We start from the raw sequence: 13,377 nt of genomic DNA, 5'->3' as shown, positions 1-13,377 counted from the left end.
GGTTGTTGAGACTATACCAGCCATTTCCTCTGTCTCTGAAATAGCTGACACACATACATACAGATCCTGGATGCAGGGTGGGAGAGCCAGTAGGGAGGTTAAGCAGCTGGTTGTGTAATGTCTGTGTCAGAGCGGGTGAGGTGTGGCTGGTTGTTGGCAATTTGATGGTTCTCAACAGTGTGGGGGATGGTTCCTGCTCTTGTTGTGGACACATGGATTAGCATGCCTCTAATGTTTAATGTTATATAATGCATGCTTAACCTTAGAGTATTGACAGAAAATCACAGATTAATCAGGACAGAATTGTGCTTTCTCTTAGAAGTATCTGTGAAAATCTTACACAAATCAAAAAAGAAAAAGTTGACGCCCAACGTGGGCTCGAACCCACGACCCTGAGATTAAGAGTCTCATGCTCTACCGACTGAGCTAGCCGGGCTGTTGTTCTAAAGAAAAAAAATTGTTTTTATGTACTTGCACAGTACCCTGTGAGTATTGGTACAGCACTCACATGAGCGCGCAAAAACTAAGGGCTAGGTAGGGGAAGGGTTAAGACAGAGAAATGAGACGCAGCCTAGTGTAGTCTTTTTCTCTCTCGATGTTCTTGACATACATAATCGTCTTCTGATGTGGTAGGGGGTAACTGTCTCTGTGGCGCAATTGGTTAGCGCGTTCGGCTGTTAACCGAAAGGTTGGTGGTTCGAGCCCACCCAGGGACGGATGCTTTATGTGTTTTTGTCAAATGCTGGTTGATGTAACACACATACCAGGGCTCCAGACTAACTTTACTAACTAACTTTGTAGAGAGAGAACTTGTAGAGGGCTCCCGCGGGAGGAGAGATAAAAAAACAGAGAGGCAGTGGAGAGGCAGCGGATGCAAGGACGTTAGATGCACCCTACACCCTCACCCTTAAAAATTTCTCTAGGAGCTTCGCCAAATTCATGTCCTGGGAATGACTATGACTACAATTTGAAGGAAATTTGCAAAAAATAATGCTGGTGTCAACTGCTTTGTTGAACATTTGAACACACTTGTAGGTTGTTGTAGTCTCTGTGGCGCAATTGGTTAGCGCGTTCGGCTGTTAACCCGAAAGGATGGTGGTTCGAGCCCACCCAGGGACGAGTGGTTTTGCACCTTCAATGGCAATAGACCATGCCCATTTTGACTAATCAGCGTAAAGGTCGTGACACACAACCTATGTGGCACACTGAATTTGGATAAATATATCAAATTTTTTTTAGTTTGATATTAGATGTGAAAAGAAGGAAATGGTTCTTCCATAACATTGCACTTTAGATATGTGTGAATTTCCCACACCAGGAGTAATTTATGTAGTTTTATTATATAGCGATGGATTATCTATTCAAACAATGTTTCTATGTTCTATGCAAAATGTCAAATTTTCTATGAAAGAAAAAGATAGAAAATAAATATTTGTGTGTGCTGTAAAGTGCTTTGAAAAAATTCAATCTGAATCGCGAAAATTGGTATCGGCTGGTCAAACTCAATGAAAAAAATATGAGATCGTTGTTGGTGATTTACAGAGGTGGAAGACTTACTCAGATCATGTATTGCAGTAAAAGCAGAAAAAACTGTGTTGTAGAGTTACAAACTTGTCAGTTACAAGTCCTGCATTCAACATCTTCCTTAAGTAATAGTACAAAAAGTACTATCAAAATATACTTAAGTACAAAAAGTAAAAAGTGCCTATTATGCAGTGTAATATATCTGAGTGGAGATGGAACTGTCTAGCGAGACACCTAAGTATTTGTACACCGCCACTTTTTCTAGTTCCAACCCATCGAGCGTGTTGATGCTAATCGGGTGGGCAGGGCTGGGCAGCGAACGATTAAAAAGCATGAAATTGCCAGAGATTATGTGATATTATGTGTATATGAGTTATGAGAGAACCCAAGGTAGTTGAGTCTGTCGATGAGCATACAATGGTTATCAGAGTCAAAGGCCTTGGACAGATCAATGTAGACGGCTGCACAGTAATGCTTTTTGTCAATGGTGACAGTGATGTCGTTTATAACCTTGAGGGTAGCTGTGGTACAGCCATGACCAGCACGGCAGCCAGATTGTTTAGCGGAAAAGATACATTTTGAAAAAAAATGCACCAAAATGTTGGACGGACTGATTAATACATGTTGGATTTGAGGGAAATTTGTAAAAAAAAAAACAAAAAAAAAAAACACTGCTGGTGTCAACTGCTGTATTTAAAAAATAAATAAATAAATAAATTTAAAAAGATAATTGAACACACGGACAGGTTATCGTAGTCTCTGTGGCGCAATTGGTTAAGCGGCGTTCGGCTGTTAACCGAAAGGATGGTGGTTCGAGCCCACCCAGGGACGAGGTGTTTTGGGCAGCATGGTGGCCCAATGGTTAACACTGTGGCCTCACTCATGGATTTGAGGAAATTGGTAAAAAAACAAAAAAACACTGCTGGTGTCAACTGCTGTATTTAAAAAAATAAAAAAAATAAAAAATTGAACACGCGGACAGTTTATCGTAGTCTCTAGGATGGTGGTTCGAGCCCACCCAGGGACGAGGTGTTTTTTGGGCAGCATGGTGGCCCAATGGTTAGCACTGTGGCCTCACAGCAAGAAGGTTCTGCTTCTGATCCAGGTGGTTCCGGGCCTTTCTCTGTGGAGTTTGTATATTCTCCCCATGTTTGCGTGGTTTCCTCCGGGTGCTCCCGTTTCATGTACTAGGTTCTCCACTCAGTGCCCTTGATCAACCACTGACTCAGGTCTTTTATTCTCCCTGAAACAAGTGTCCTTTTATTTTTAAAGTATTTTTTTTTTAAATTGCAACTTTTTTGCAATTTTCACTGTCTAAGCAATTTTATCGCAACAAAAGTACAAAAGACATCGCAATTTTGTAAAAATTTTTTTTTACAAAAGCTGCCGCAAAATCAGGCATTTTAAGCCGCAACAACCATTTAAAAAAAATGCCCCAAAATGTTGGACGGACTGATTAATACATGTTGGATTTGAGGGAAATTTGTAAAAAAAAAACACTGCTGGTGTCAACTGCTGTATTTAAAAAAAATAAAAATAAATAAATAAATAAATTTAAAAGAAATTAATTGACAGGTTATCGTAGTCTCTGTGGCGCAATTTGGTTAGCGCGTTCGGCTGTTAACTGAAAGGATGGTGGTTCGAGCCCACCCAGGGACGAGGTGTTTTGGGCAGCATGGTGGCCCAATGTAGCACTGTGGCCTCACAGCAAGAAGGTTCTGCTTCTGATCCAGGTGGTTCCGGGCCTTTCTCCGTGGAGTTTGTGTATTCTCCCCATGTTTGCGTGGTTTCCTCCGGGTGCTCCCGTTTCATGTACTAGGTTCTCCACTCAGTGCCCTTGATCAACCACTGACTCAGGTCTTTTTATTCTCCCTGAAACAAGTGTCCTTTTATTTTTTAAAGTATTTTTTTTAAATTGCAACTTTTTTGCAATTTTCACTGTCTCTGCAATTTCATCGCAACAAAAAGTACAAAAAGACATCGCAATTTTGTAAAAAATTTTTTTACAAAAGCTGCCGTAAAATCAGGCATTTTAAGCCGCAACAACCATTTAAAAAAAATGCCCCAAAAATGTTGGACGGACTGATTAATACATGTTGGATTTGAGGGAAATTTGTAAAAAAAACAAAAAAAACCCACTGCTGGTGTCAACTGCTGTATTTAAAAAATAAATAAATAAATAAATTTAAAAGAAATAAAATTGAACACATGGACAGGTTATCGTAGTCTCTGTGGCGCAATTGGTTAGCGCGTTCGGCTGTTAACCGAAAGGATGGTGGTTAGAGCCCACCCAGGGGCGAGTGGTTTTGGGCAGCATGGTGGCCCAATGGTTAGCACTGTGGCCTCACTCATGGATTTGAGGGAAATTGGTAAAAAAAACAAAAAAAACACTGCTGGTGTCAACTGCTGTATTTAAAAAATAAAAAAAATAAAAAAAATTGAACACGCGGACAGTTTATCGTAGTCTCTAGGATGGTGGTTCCGAGCCCACCCAGGGACGAGGTGTTTTTGGGCAGCATGGTGGCCCAATGGTTAGCACTGTGGCCTCACAGCAAGAAGGTTCTGCTTCTGATCCAGGTGGTTCCGGGGCCTTTCTCTGTGGAGTTTGTATATTCTCCCCATGTTTGCGTGGTTTCCTCCGGGTGCTCCCTGTTTCATGTACTAGGTTCTCCACTCAGTGCCCTTGATCAACCACTGACTCAGGTCTTTTATTCTCCCTGAAACAAGTGTCCTTTTATTTTTTAAAGTATTTTTTTTTTAAATTGCAACTTTTTTGCAATTTTCACTGTCTCTGCAATTTTATCGCAACAAAAGTACAAAAGACATCGCAATTTTGTAAAAAATTTTTTTTACAAAAGCTGCCGCAAAATCAGGCATTTTAAGCCGCAACAACCATTTAAAAAAAATGCCCCAAAATGTTGGACGGACTGATTAATACATGTTGGATTTGAGGGAAATTTGTAAAAAAAATTAAAATAAAACACTGCTGGTGTCAACTGCTGTATTTAAAAAGAAATAAATAAAGACATCGCAATTTTGTAAAAAATTTTTTTACAAAAGCTGCCGCAAAATCAGGCATTTTAAGCCGCAACAACCATTTAAAAAAAAATGCCCCAAAATGTTGGACGGACTGATTAATACATGTTGATTTGAGGGAAATTTGTAAAAAAACAAAACAAAAAAAACCACTGCTGGTGTCAACTGCTGTATTTAAAAAATAAATAAATAAATAAATTTAAAAGAAATAATTTGAACACACGGACAGGTTATCGTAGTCTCTGTGGCGCAATTGGTTAGCGCGTTCGGCTGTTAACCGAAAGGATGGTGGTTCGAGCCCACCCAGGGACGAGTGGTTTTGGGCAGCATGGTGGCCCAATGGTTAGCACTGTGGCCTCACTCATGGATTTGAGGGAAATTGGTAAAAAAAACAAAAAAAAAACACTGCTGGTGTCAACTGCTGTATTTAAAAAATAAAAAAAAATTAAAAATTGAACACGCGGACAGTTTATCGTAGTCTCTAGGATGGTGGTTCGAGCCCACCCAGGGACGAGGTGTTTTGGGCAGCATGGTGGCCCAATGTAGCACTGTGGCCTCACAGCAAGAAGGTTCTGCTTCTGATCCAGGTGGTTCCGGGCCTTTCTCTGTGGAGTTTGTATATTCTCCCCATGTTTGCGTGGTTTCCTCCGGGTGCTCCCGTTTCATGTACTAGGTTCTCCACTCAGTGCCCTTGATCAACCACTGACTCAGGTCTTTTATTCTCCCTGAAACAAGTGTCCTTTTATTTTTAAAGTATTTTTTTTTTAAATTGCAACTTTTTTGCAATTTTCACTGTCTCTGCAATTTCATCGCAACAAAAGTACAAAAGACATCGCAATTTTGTAAAAAATTTTTTTTTACAAAAGCTGCCGCAAAATCAGGCATTTTAAGCCGCAACAACCATTTAAAAAAAATGCCCCAAAATGTTGGACGGACTGATTAATACATGTTGGATTTGAGGGAAATTTGTAAAAAAAAAACAAAAAAAAACACTGCTGGTGTCAACTGCTGTATTTAAAAAAAAAAAAAATAAATAAATAAATAAATTTAAAAGAAATAAAAAAAAAAAAAAAATTGACAGGTTATCGTAGTCTCTGTGGCGCAATTTGGTTAGCGCGTTCGGCTGTTAACTGAAAGGATGGTGGTTCGAGCCCACCCAGGGACGAGGTGTTTTGGGCAGCATGGTGGCCCAATGGTTAGCACTGTGGCCTCACAGCAAGAAGGTTCTGCTTCTGATCCAGGTGGTTCCGGGCCTTTCTCCGTGGAGTTTGTATATTCTCCCCATGTTTGCGTGGGTTTCCTCCGGGTGCTCCCGTTTCATGTACTAGGTTCTCCACTCAGTGCCCTTGATCAACCACTGACTCAGGTCTTTTATTCTCCCTGAAACAAGTGTCCTTTTATTTTTAAAGTATTTTTTTTTTAAATTGCAACTTTTTTGCAATTTTCACTGTCTCTGCAATTTCATCTCAACAAAAGTACAAAAGACATCGCAATTTTGTAAAAAAATTTTTTTTTACAAAAGCTGCCGCAAAATCAGGCATTTTAAGCCGCAACAACCATTTAAAAAAAATGCCCCAAAATGTTGGACGGACTGATTAATACATGTTGGATTTGAGGGAAATTTGTAAAAAAACAAAAAAAACCACTGCTGGTGTCAACTGCTGTATTTAAAAATAAATAAATAAATAAATTTAAAAGAAATAAAATTGAACACATGGACAGGTTATCGTAGTCTCTGTGGCGCAATTGGTTAGCGCGTTCGGCTGTTAACCGAAAGGATGGTGGTTAGAGCCCACCCAGGGACGAGTGGTTTTGGGCAGCATGGTGGCCCAATGGTTATCACTGTGGCCTCACTCATGGATTTGAGGGAAATTGGTAAAAAAACAAAAAAAAAACACTGCTGGTGTCAACTGCTGTATTTAAAAAAAAATAAAAAATTGAACATGCGGACAGTTTATCGTAGTCTCTAGGATGGTGGTTCGAGCCCACCCAGGGACGAGGTGTTTTGGGCAGCATGGTGGCCCAATGGTTAGCACTGTGGCCTCACAGCAAGAAGGTTCTGCTTCTGATCCAGGTGGTTCCGGGCCTTTCTCTGTGGAGTTTGTATATTCTCCCCATGTTTGCATGGTTTCCTCCGGGTGCTCCTGTTTCATGTACTAGGTTCTCCAGTCAGTGCCCTTGATCAACCACTGACTCAGGTCTTTTATTCTCCCTGAAATAAGTGTCCTTTTATTTTTAAAGTATTTTTTTTTTAAATTGCAACTTTTTTGCAATTTTCACTGTCTCTGCAATTTTATCGCAACAAAAGTACAAAAGACATCGCAATTTTGTAAAAAATTTTTTTTACAAAAGCTGCCGCAAAATCAGGCATTTTAAGCCGCAACAACCATTTAAAAAAAATGCCCCAAAATGTTGGACGGACTGATTAATAGATGTTGGATTTGAGGGAAATTTGTAAAAAAAAATTAAAAAAAAACACTGCTGGTGTCAACTGCTGTATTTAAAAAGAAATAAATAAAGACATCGCAATTTTGTAAAAAAAATTTTTTTACAAAAGCTGCCTCAAAATCAGGCATTTTAAGCCGCAACAACCATTTAAAAAAAATGCCCCAAAATGTTGGACGGACTGATTAATACATGTTGGATTTGAGGAAATTTGTAAAAAAACAAAACAAAAAAAACCACTGCTGGTGTCAACTGCTGTATTTAAAAAAATAAATAAATAAATAAATTTAAAAGAAATAATTGAACACACGGACAGGTTATCGTAGTCTCTGTGGCGCAATTGGTTAGCGCGTTCGGCTGTTAACCGAAAGGATGGTGGTTCGAGCCCACCCAGGGACGAGTGGTTTTGGGCAGCATGGTGGCCCAATGGTTAGCACTGTGGCCTCACTCATGGATTTGAGGGAAATTGGTAAAAAAACAAAAAAAAAACACTGCTGGTGTCAACTGCTGTATTTAAAAAATAAAAAAAAATTAAAAAATTGAACACGCGGACAGTTTATCGTAGTCTCTAGGATGGTGGTTCGAGCCCACCCAGGGGACGAGGTGTTTTTTGGGCAGCATGGTGGCCCAATGGTTAGCACTGTGGCCTCACAGCAAGAAGGTTCTGCTTCTGATCCAGGTGGTTCCGGGCCTTTCTCTGTGGAGTTTGTATATTCTCCCCATGTTTGCGTGGTTTCCTCCGGGTGCTCCCGCTTTCATGTACTAGGTTCTCCACTCAGTGCCCTTGATCAACCACTGACTCAGGTCTTTTATTCTCCCTGAAACAAGTGTCCTTTTATTTTTAAAGTATTTTTTTTAAATTGCAACTTTTTTTGCAATTTTCACTGTCTCTGCAATTTCATCGCAACAAAAGTACAAAAGACATCGCAATTTTGTAAAAAATTTTTTTTACAAAGCTGCCGCAAAATCAGGCATTTTAAGCCGCAACAACCATTTAAAAAAAATGCCCCAAAATGTTGGACGGACTGATTAATACATGTTGGATTTGAGGGAAATTTGTAAAAAAACAAAAAACAAAAAAAACACTGCTGGTGTCAACTGCTGTATTTAAAAAAATAAAAATAAATAAATAAATAAATTTAAAAAGAAATTATTGACAGGTTATCGTAGTCTCTGTGGCGCAATTTGGTTAGCGCGCTCGGCTGTTAACCGAAAGGATGGTGGTTCGAGCCCACCCAGGGACGAGGTGTTTTGGGCAGCATGGTGGCCCAATGGTTAGCACTGTGGCCTCACAGCAAGAAGGTTCTGCTTCTGATCCAGGTGGTTCCGGGCCTTTCTCTGTGGAGTTTGTATATTCTCCCCATGTTTGCGTGGTTTTCCCTCCGGGTGCTCCCTGCTTTCATGTACTAGGTTCTCCACTCAGTGCCCTTGATCAACCACTGACTCAGGTCTTTTATTCTCCCTGAAACAAGTGTCCTTTTTATTTTTAAAGTATTTTTTTTAAATTGCAACTTTTTGCAATTTTCACTGTCTCTGCAATTTCATCGCAACAAAAGTACAAAAGACATCGCAATTTTGTAAAAAAATTTTTTTACAAAAGCTGCCGCAAAATCAGGCATTTTAAGCCGCAACAACCATTTAAAAAAATGCCCCAAAATGTTGGACGGACTGATTAATACATGTTGGATTTGAGGGAAATTTGTAAAAAAAACAAAAAAAACCCACTGCTGGTGTCAACTGCTGTATTTAAAAATAAATAAAGAAATAAATTTAAAAGAAATAAAATTGAACACATGGACAGGTTATCGTAGTCTCTGTGGCGCAATTGGTTAGCGCTGTTCGGCTGTTAACCGAAAGGATGGTGGTTCGAGGCCCACCCAGGGGCGAGTGGTTTTGGGCAGCATGGTGGCCCAATGGTTAGCACTGTGGCCTCACTCATGGATTTGAGGGAAATTGGTAAAAAAACAAAAAAAACACTGCTGGTGTCAACTGCTGTATTTAAAAAATAAAAAAAATAAAAAATTGAACACGCGGACAGTTTATCGTGAGTCTCTAGGATGGTGGTTCGAGCCCACCCAGGGACGAGGTGTTTTTTGGGCAGCATGGTGGCCCAATGGTTAGCTTACTGTGGCCTCACAGCAAGAAGGTTCTGCTTCTGATCCAGGTGGTTCCGGGCCTTTCTCTGTGGAGTTTGTATATTCTCCCCATGCTTTGCGTGGTTTCCTCCGGGTGCTCCCGTTTCATGTACTAGGTTCTCCACTCAGTGCCCTTGATCAACCACTGACTCAGGTCTTTTATTCTCCCTGAAAACAAGTGTCCTTTATTTTTAAAGTATTTTTTTTTAAATTGCAACTTTTTTTGCAATTTTCACTGTCTCTGCAATTTCATCGCAACAAAAGTACAAAAGACATCGTAATTTTGTAAAAAATTTTTTTACAAAAGCTGCCGCAAAAATCAGGCATTTTAAGCCGCAACAACCATTTAAAAAAAATGCCCCAAAATGTTGGACGGACTGATTAATACATGTTGGATTTGAGGGAAATTTGTAAAAAAACACACACTGCTGGTGTCAACTGCTGTATTTAAAAAAATAAAAATAAATAAATAAATAAATTTAAAAGAAATTAAAAATTGACAGGTTATCGTAGTCTCTGTGGCGCAATTTGGTTAGCGCGTTCGGCTGTTAACCGAAAGGATGGTGGTTCGAGCCCACCCAGGGACGGCAGGTGTTTTTGGGCAGCATGGTGGCCCAATGGTTAGCACTGTGGCCTCACAGCAAGAAGGTTCTGCTTCTGATCCAGGTGGTTCCGGGCCTTTCTCTGTGGAGTTTGTATATTCTCCCCATGTTTGCGTGGGTTTCCTCCAGGTGCTCCGTTTCATGTACTAGGTTCTCCACTCAGTGCCCTTTGATCAACCACTGACTCAGGTCTTTTATTCTCCCTGAAACAAGTGTCCTTTTATTTTTAAAGTATTTTTTTTTTAAATTGCAACTTTTTTGCAATTTTCACTGTCTCTGCAATTTCATCGCAACAAAAGTACAAAAGACATCGCAATTTTGTAAAAATACAAAAGCTGCATAAAATCAGGCATTTTAAGCCGCAACAACCATTTAAAAAAAATGCCCTAAAAATGTTGGACGGGACTGATTAATACATGTTGGATTTGAGGGAAATTTGTAAAAAAAACAAAAAAACCCACTGCTGGTGTCAACTGCTGTATTTAAAAATAAATAAATAAATAAATTTAAAAGTAAAATATTGAACACATGGACAGGTTATCGTAGTCTCTGTGGCGCAATTGGTTAGCGCGTTCGGCTGTTAACCGAAAGGATGGTGGTTAGAGCCCACCCAGGGGCGAGTGGTTTTGGAGCAGCATGGTGGCCCAATGGTTAGCACTGTGGCCTCACTCATGGATTTGAGGGAAATTGGTAAAAAAACAAAAAAAACACTGCTGGTGTCAACTGCTGTATTTAAAAAATAAAAAAATAAAAAAAATTGAACACGTGGACAGTTTATCGTAGTCTCTAGGATGGTGGTTCGAGCCCACCCAGGGACGAGGTGTTTTGGGCAGCATGGTGGCCCAATGGTTAGCACTGTGGCCTCACAGCAAGAAGGTTCTGCTTCTGATCCAGGTGGTTCCGGGCCTTTCTCTGTGGAGTTTGTATATTCTCCCCATGTTTGCGTGGGTTTCCTCCGGGTGCTCCCGTTTCATGTACTAGGTTCTCCACTCAGTGCCCTTGATCAACCACTGACTCAGGTCTTTTATTCTCCCTGAAACAAGTGTCCTTTTATTTTTTAAAGTATTTTTTTTTAAATTGCAACTTTTTTGCAATTTTCACTGTCTCTGCAATTTTCATCGCAACAAAAGTACAAAAGACATCGCAATTTTGTAAAAAATTTTTTTTACAAAAGCTGCCGCAAAAATCAGGCATTTTAAGCCGCAACAACCATTTAAAAAAAATGCCCCAAAATGTTGGACGGACTGATTAATACATGTTGGATTTGAGGGAAATTTGTAAAAAAAAATTAAAATAAAAACACTGCTGGTGTCAACTGCTGTATTTAAAAAGAAATAAATAAAGACATCGCAATTTTGTAAAAAATTTTTTACAAAAAGCTGCCGCAAAATCAGGCATTTTAAGCCGCAACAACCATTTAAAAAAAATGCCCCAAAATGTTGGACGGACTGATTAATACATGTTGGATTTGAGGGAAATTTGTAAAAAAACAAAAAAATAAAAAAAACACTGCTGGTGTCAACTGCTGTATTTAAAAATAAATAAATAAATAAATTTAAAAGAAATAATTGAACACGCGGACAGGTTATCGTAGTCTCTGTGGCGCAATTGGTTAGCGCGTTCGGCTGTTAACCGAAAGGATGGTGGTTCGAGCCCACCCAGGGACGAGGTGTTTGGGCAGCATGGTGGCCCAATGGTTAGCACTGTGGCCTCACTCATGGATTTGAGGGAAATTGGTAAAAAAACAAAAAAAAAACACTGCTGGTGTCAACTGCTGTATTTAAAAAATAAAAAAAAATAAAAAAATTGAACACGCGGACAGTTTATCGTAGTCTCTAGGATGGTGGTTCGAGCCCACCCAGGGACGAGGTGTTTTGGGCAGCATGGTGGCCCAATGGTTAGCACTGTGGCCTCACAGCAAGAAGGTTCTGCTTCTGATCCAGGTGGTTCCGGCCCTTTCTCTGTGGAGTTTGTATATTCTCCCCATGTTTGCGTGGTTTCCTCCGGGTGCTCCTGTTTCATGTACTAGGTTCTCCAGTCAGTGCCCTTGATCAACCACTGACTCAGGTCTTTTATTCTCCCTGAAACAAGTGTCCTTTTATTTTTAAAGTATTTTTTTTTAAATTGCAACTTTTTTTGCAATTTTCACTGTCTCTGCAATTTCATCGCAACAAAAGTACAAAAGACATCGTAATTTTGTAAAAAAATTTTTTTTACAAAAGCTGCCGTAAAATCAGGCATTTTAAGCCGCAACAACCATTTAAAAAAAATGCCCCAAAATGTTGGACGGACTGATTAATACATGTTGGATTTGAGGAAATTTGTAAAAAAACAAAACAAAAAAAAACACTGCTGGTGTCAACTGCTGTATTTAAAAAAAATAAAAATAAATAAATAAATAAATTTAAAAAGAAATTACATTGACAGGTTATCGTAGTCTCTGTGGCGCAATTTGGTTAGCGCGTTCGGCTGTTAACCGAAAGGATGGTGGTTCGAGCCCACCCAGGGACGAGGTGTTTTGGGCAGCATGGTGGCCCAATGGTTAGCACTGTGGCCTCACAGCAAGAAGGTTCTGCTTCTGATCCAGGTGGTTCAGGGCCTTTCTCTGTGGAGTTTGTATATTCTCCCCATGTTTGCGTGGGTTTCCTCCGGGTGCTCCCGTTTCATGTACTAGGTTCTCCACTCAGTGCCCTTGATCAACCACTGACTCAGGTCTTTTATTCTCCCTGAAACAAGTGTCCTTTTTATTTTTAAAGTATTTTTTTTTAAATTGCAACTTTTTTGCAATTTTCACTGTCTCTGCAATTTCATCGCAACAAAAGTACAAAAGACATCGCAATTTTGTAAAAAAATTTTTTTACAAAAGCTGCCGCAAAATCAGGCATTTTAAGCCGCAACAACCATTTAAAAAAAATGCCCCAAAATGTTGGACGGACTGATTAATACATGTTGGATTTGAGGAAATTTGTAAAAAAACAAAAAAAACCCACTGCTGGTGTCAACTGCTGTATTTAAAAATAAATAAATAAATAAATTTAAAAGAAATAATTGAACACATGGACAGGTTATCGTAGTCTCTGTGGCGCAATTGGTTAGCGCGTTCGGCTGTTAACCGAAAGGATGGTGGTTCGAGCCCACCCAGGGACGAGTGGTTTTGGGCAGCATGGTGGCCCAATGTAGCACTGTGGCCTCACAGCAAGAAGGTTCTGCTTCTGATCCAGGTGGTTCCGGGCCTTTCTCTGTGGAGTTTGTATATTCTCCCCATGTTTGCGTGGTTTCCTCCGGGTGCTCCCGTTTCATGTACTAGGTTCTCCACTCAGTGCCCTTGATCAACCACTGACTCAGGTCTTTTATTCTCCCTGAAACAAGTGTCCTTTTATTTTTAAAGTATTTTTTTTTTAAATTGCAACTTTTTTGCAATTTTCACTGTCTCTGCAATTTCATCGCAACAAAAGTACAAAAGACATCGCAATTTTGTAAAAAAATTTTTTACAAAAGCTGCCGCAAAATCAGGCATTTTAAGCCGCAACAACCATTTAAAAAAATGCCCCAAAATGTTGGACGGACTGATTAATACATGTTGGATTTGAGGAAATTTGTATAAAAAAAACACTGCTGGTGTCAACTGCTGTATT

At 39.7% G+C, this 13,377-nt stretch overlaps 16 non-coding genes across 16 annotated transcripts; 15 read left to right on the top strand and 1 right to left on the bottom strand.

Annotated features, from left to right (window-relative positions):
* Positions 1-364: 364 nt before the first annotated feature.
* trnak-cuu (transfer RNA lysine (anticodon CUU)) lies at positions 365-436 on the bottom strand. Its single transcript has one exon. It is a non-coding gene; the product is annotated as a tRNA-Lys (tRNA).
* Positions 437-642: 206 nt separating this feature from the next.
* trnan-guu (transfer RNA asparagine (anticodon GUU)) lies at positions 643-716 on the top strand. The gene has a single exon. It is a non-coding gene; the product is annotated as a tRNA-Asn (tRNA).
* A 328-nt stretch (positions 717-1,044) lies between these two features.
* On the top strand, positions 1,045-1,119 carry trnan-guu (transfer RNA asparagine (anticodon GUU)). The gene has a single exon. It is a non-coding gene; the product is annotated as a tRNA-Asn (tRNA).
* Positions 1,120-2,279: 1,160 nt separating this feature from the next.
* Positions 2,280-2,355, top strand: trnan-guu (transfer RNA asparagine (anticodon GUU)). The gene has a single exon. It is a non-coding gene; the product is annotated as a tRNA-Asn (tRNA).
* Positions 2,356-3,108: 753 nt separating this feature from the next.
* On the top strand, positions 3,109-3,183 carry trnan-guu (transfer RNA asparagine (anticodon GUU)). Its single transcript has one exon. It is a non-coding gene; the product is annotated as a tRNA-Asn (tRNA).
* A 566-nt stretch (positions 3,184-3,749) lies between these two features.
* On the top strand, positions 3,750-3,823 carry trnan-guu (transfer RNA asparagine (anticodon GUU)). The gene has a single exon. It is a non-coding gene; the product is annotated as a tRNA-Asn (tRNA).
* A 975-nt stretch (positions 3,824-4,798) lies between these two features.
* Positions 4,799-4,872, top strand: trnan-guu (transfer RNA asparagine (anticodon GUU)). The gene has a single exon. It is a non-coding gene; the product is annotated as a tRNA-Asn (tRNA).
* Positions 4,873-5,650: 778 nt separating this feature from the next.
* On the top strand, positions 5,651-5,725 carry trnan-guu (transfer RNA asparagine (anticodon GUU)). Its single transcript has one exon. It is a non-coding gene; the product is annotated as a tRNA-Asn (tRNA).
* Positions 5,726-6,291: 566 nt separating this feature from the next.
* On the top strand, positions 6,292-6,365 carry trnan-guu (transfer RNA asparagine (anticodon GUU)). Its single transcript has one exon. It is a non-coding gene; the product is annotated as a tRNA-Asn (tRNA).
* A 965-nt stretch (positions 6,366-7,330) lies between these two features.
* trnan-guu (transfer RNA asparagine (anticodon GUU)) lies at positions 7,331-7,404 on the top strand. The gene has a single exon. It is a non-coding gene; the product is annotated as a tRNA-Asn (tRNA).
* Positions 7,405-8,174: 770 nt separating this feature from the next.
* On the top strand, positions 8,175-8,249 carry trnan-guu (transfer RNA asparagine (anticodon GUU)). The gene has a single exon. It is a non-coding gene; the product is annotated as a tRNA-Asn (tRNA).
* A 1,403-nt stretch (positions 8,250-9,652) lies between these two features.
* trnan-guu (transfer RNA asparagine (anticodon GUU)) lies at positions 9,653-9,727 on the top strand. Its single transcript has one exon. It is a non-coding gene; the product is annotated as a tRNA-Asn (tRNA).
* Positions 9,728-10,287: 560 nt separating this feature from the next.
* Positions 10,288-10,361, top strand: trnan-guu (transfer RNA asparagine (anticodon GUU)). Its single transcript has one exon. It is a non-coding gene; the product is annotated as a tRNA-Asn (tRNA).
* Positions 10,362-11,335: 974 nt separating this feature from the next.
* On the top strand, positions 11,336-11,409 carry trnan-guu (transfer RNA asparagine (anticodon GUU)). Its single transcript has one exon. It is a non-coding gene; the product is annotated as a tRNA-Asn (tRNA).
* Positions 11,410-12,178: 769 nt separating this feature from the next.
* trnan-guu (transfer RNA asparagine (anticodon GUU)) lies at positions 12,179-12,253 on the top strand. The gene has a single exon. It is a non-coding gene; the product is annotated as a tRNA-Asn (tRNA).
* Positions 12,254-12,815: 562 nt separating this feature from the next.
* trnan-guu (transfer RNA asparagine (anticodon GUU)) lies at positions 12,816-12,889 on the top strand. The gene has a single exon. It is a non-coding gene; the product is annotated as a tRNA-Asn (tRNA).
* The last annotated feature ends 488 nt before the right edge of the window (positions 12,890-13,377 follow it).

The sequence above is a fragment of the Sander vitreus genome, unplaced genomic scaffold (assembly GCF_031162955.1).
Source record: "Sander vitreus isolate 19-12246 unplaced genomic scaffold, sanVit1 ctg693_0, whole genome shotgun sequence".
NCBI classification, from domain to species: domain Eukaryota; kingdom Metazoa; phylum Chordata; class Actinopteri; order Perciformes; family Percidae; genus Sander; species Sander vitreus.
Note: the sequence above shows the minus strand (reverse complement) of the source record. Positions and strands in the feature narration are given on the sequence as shown.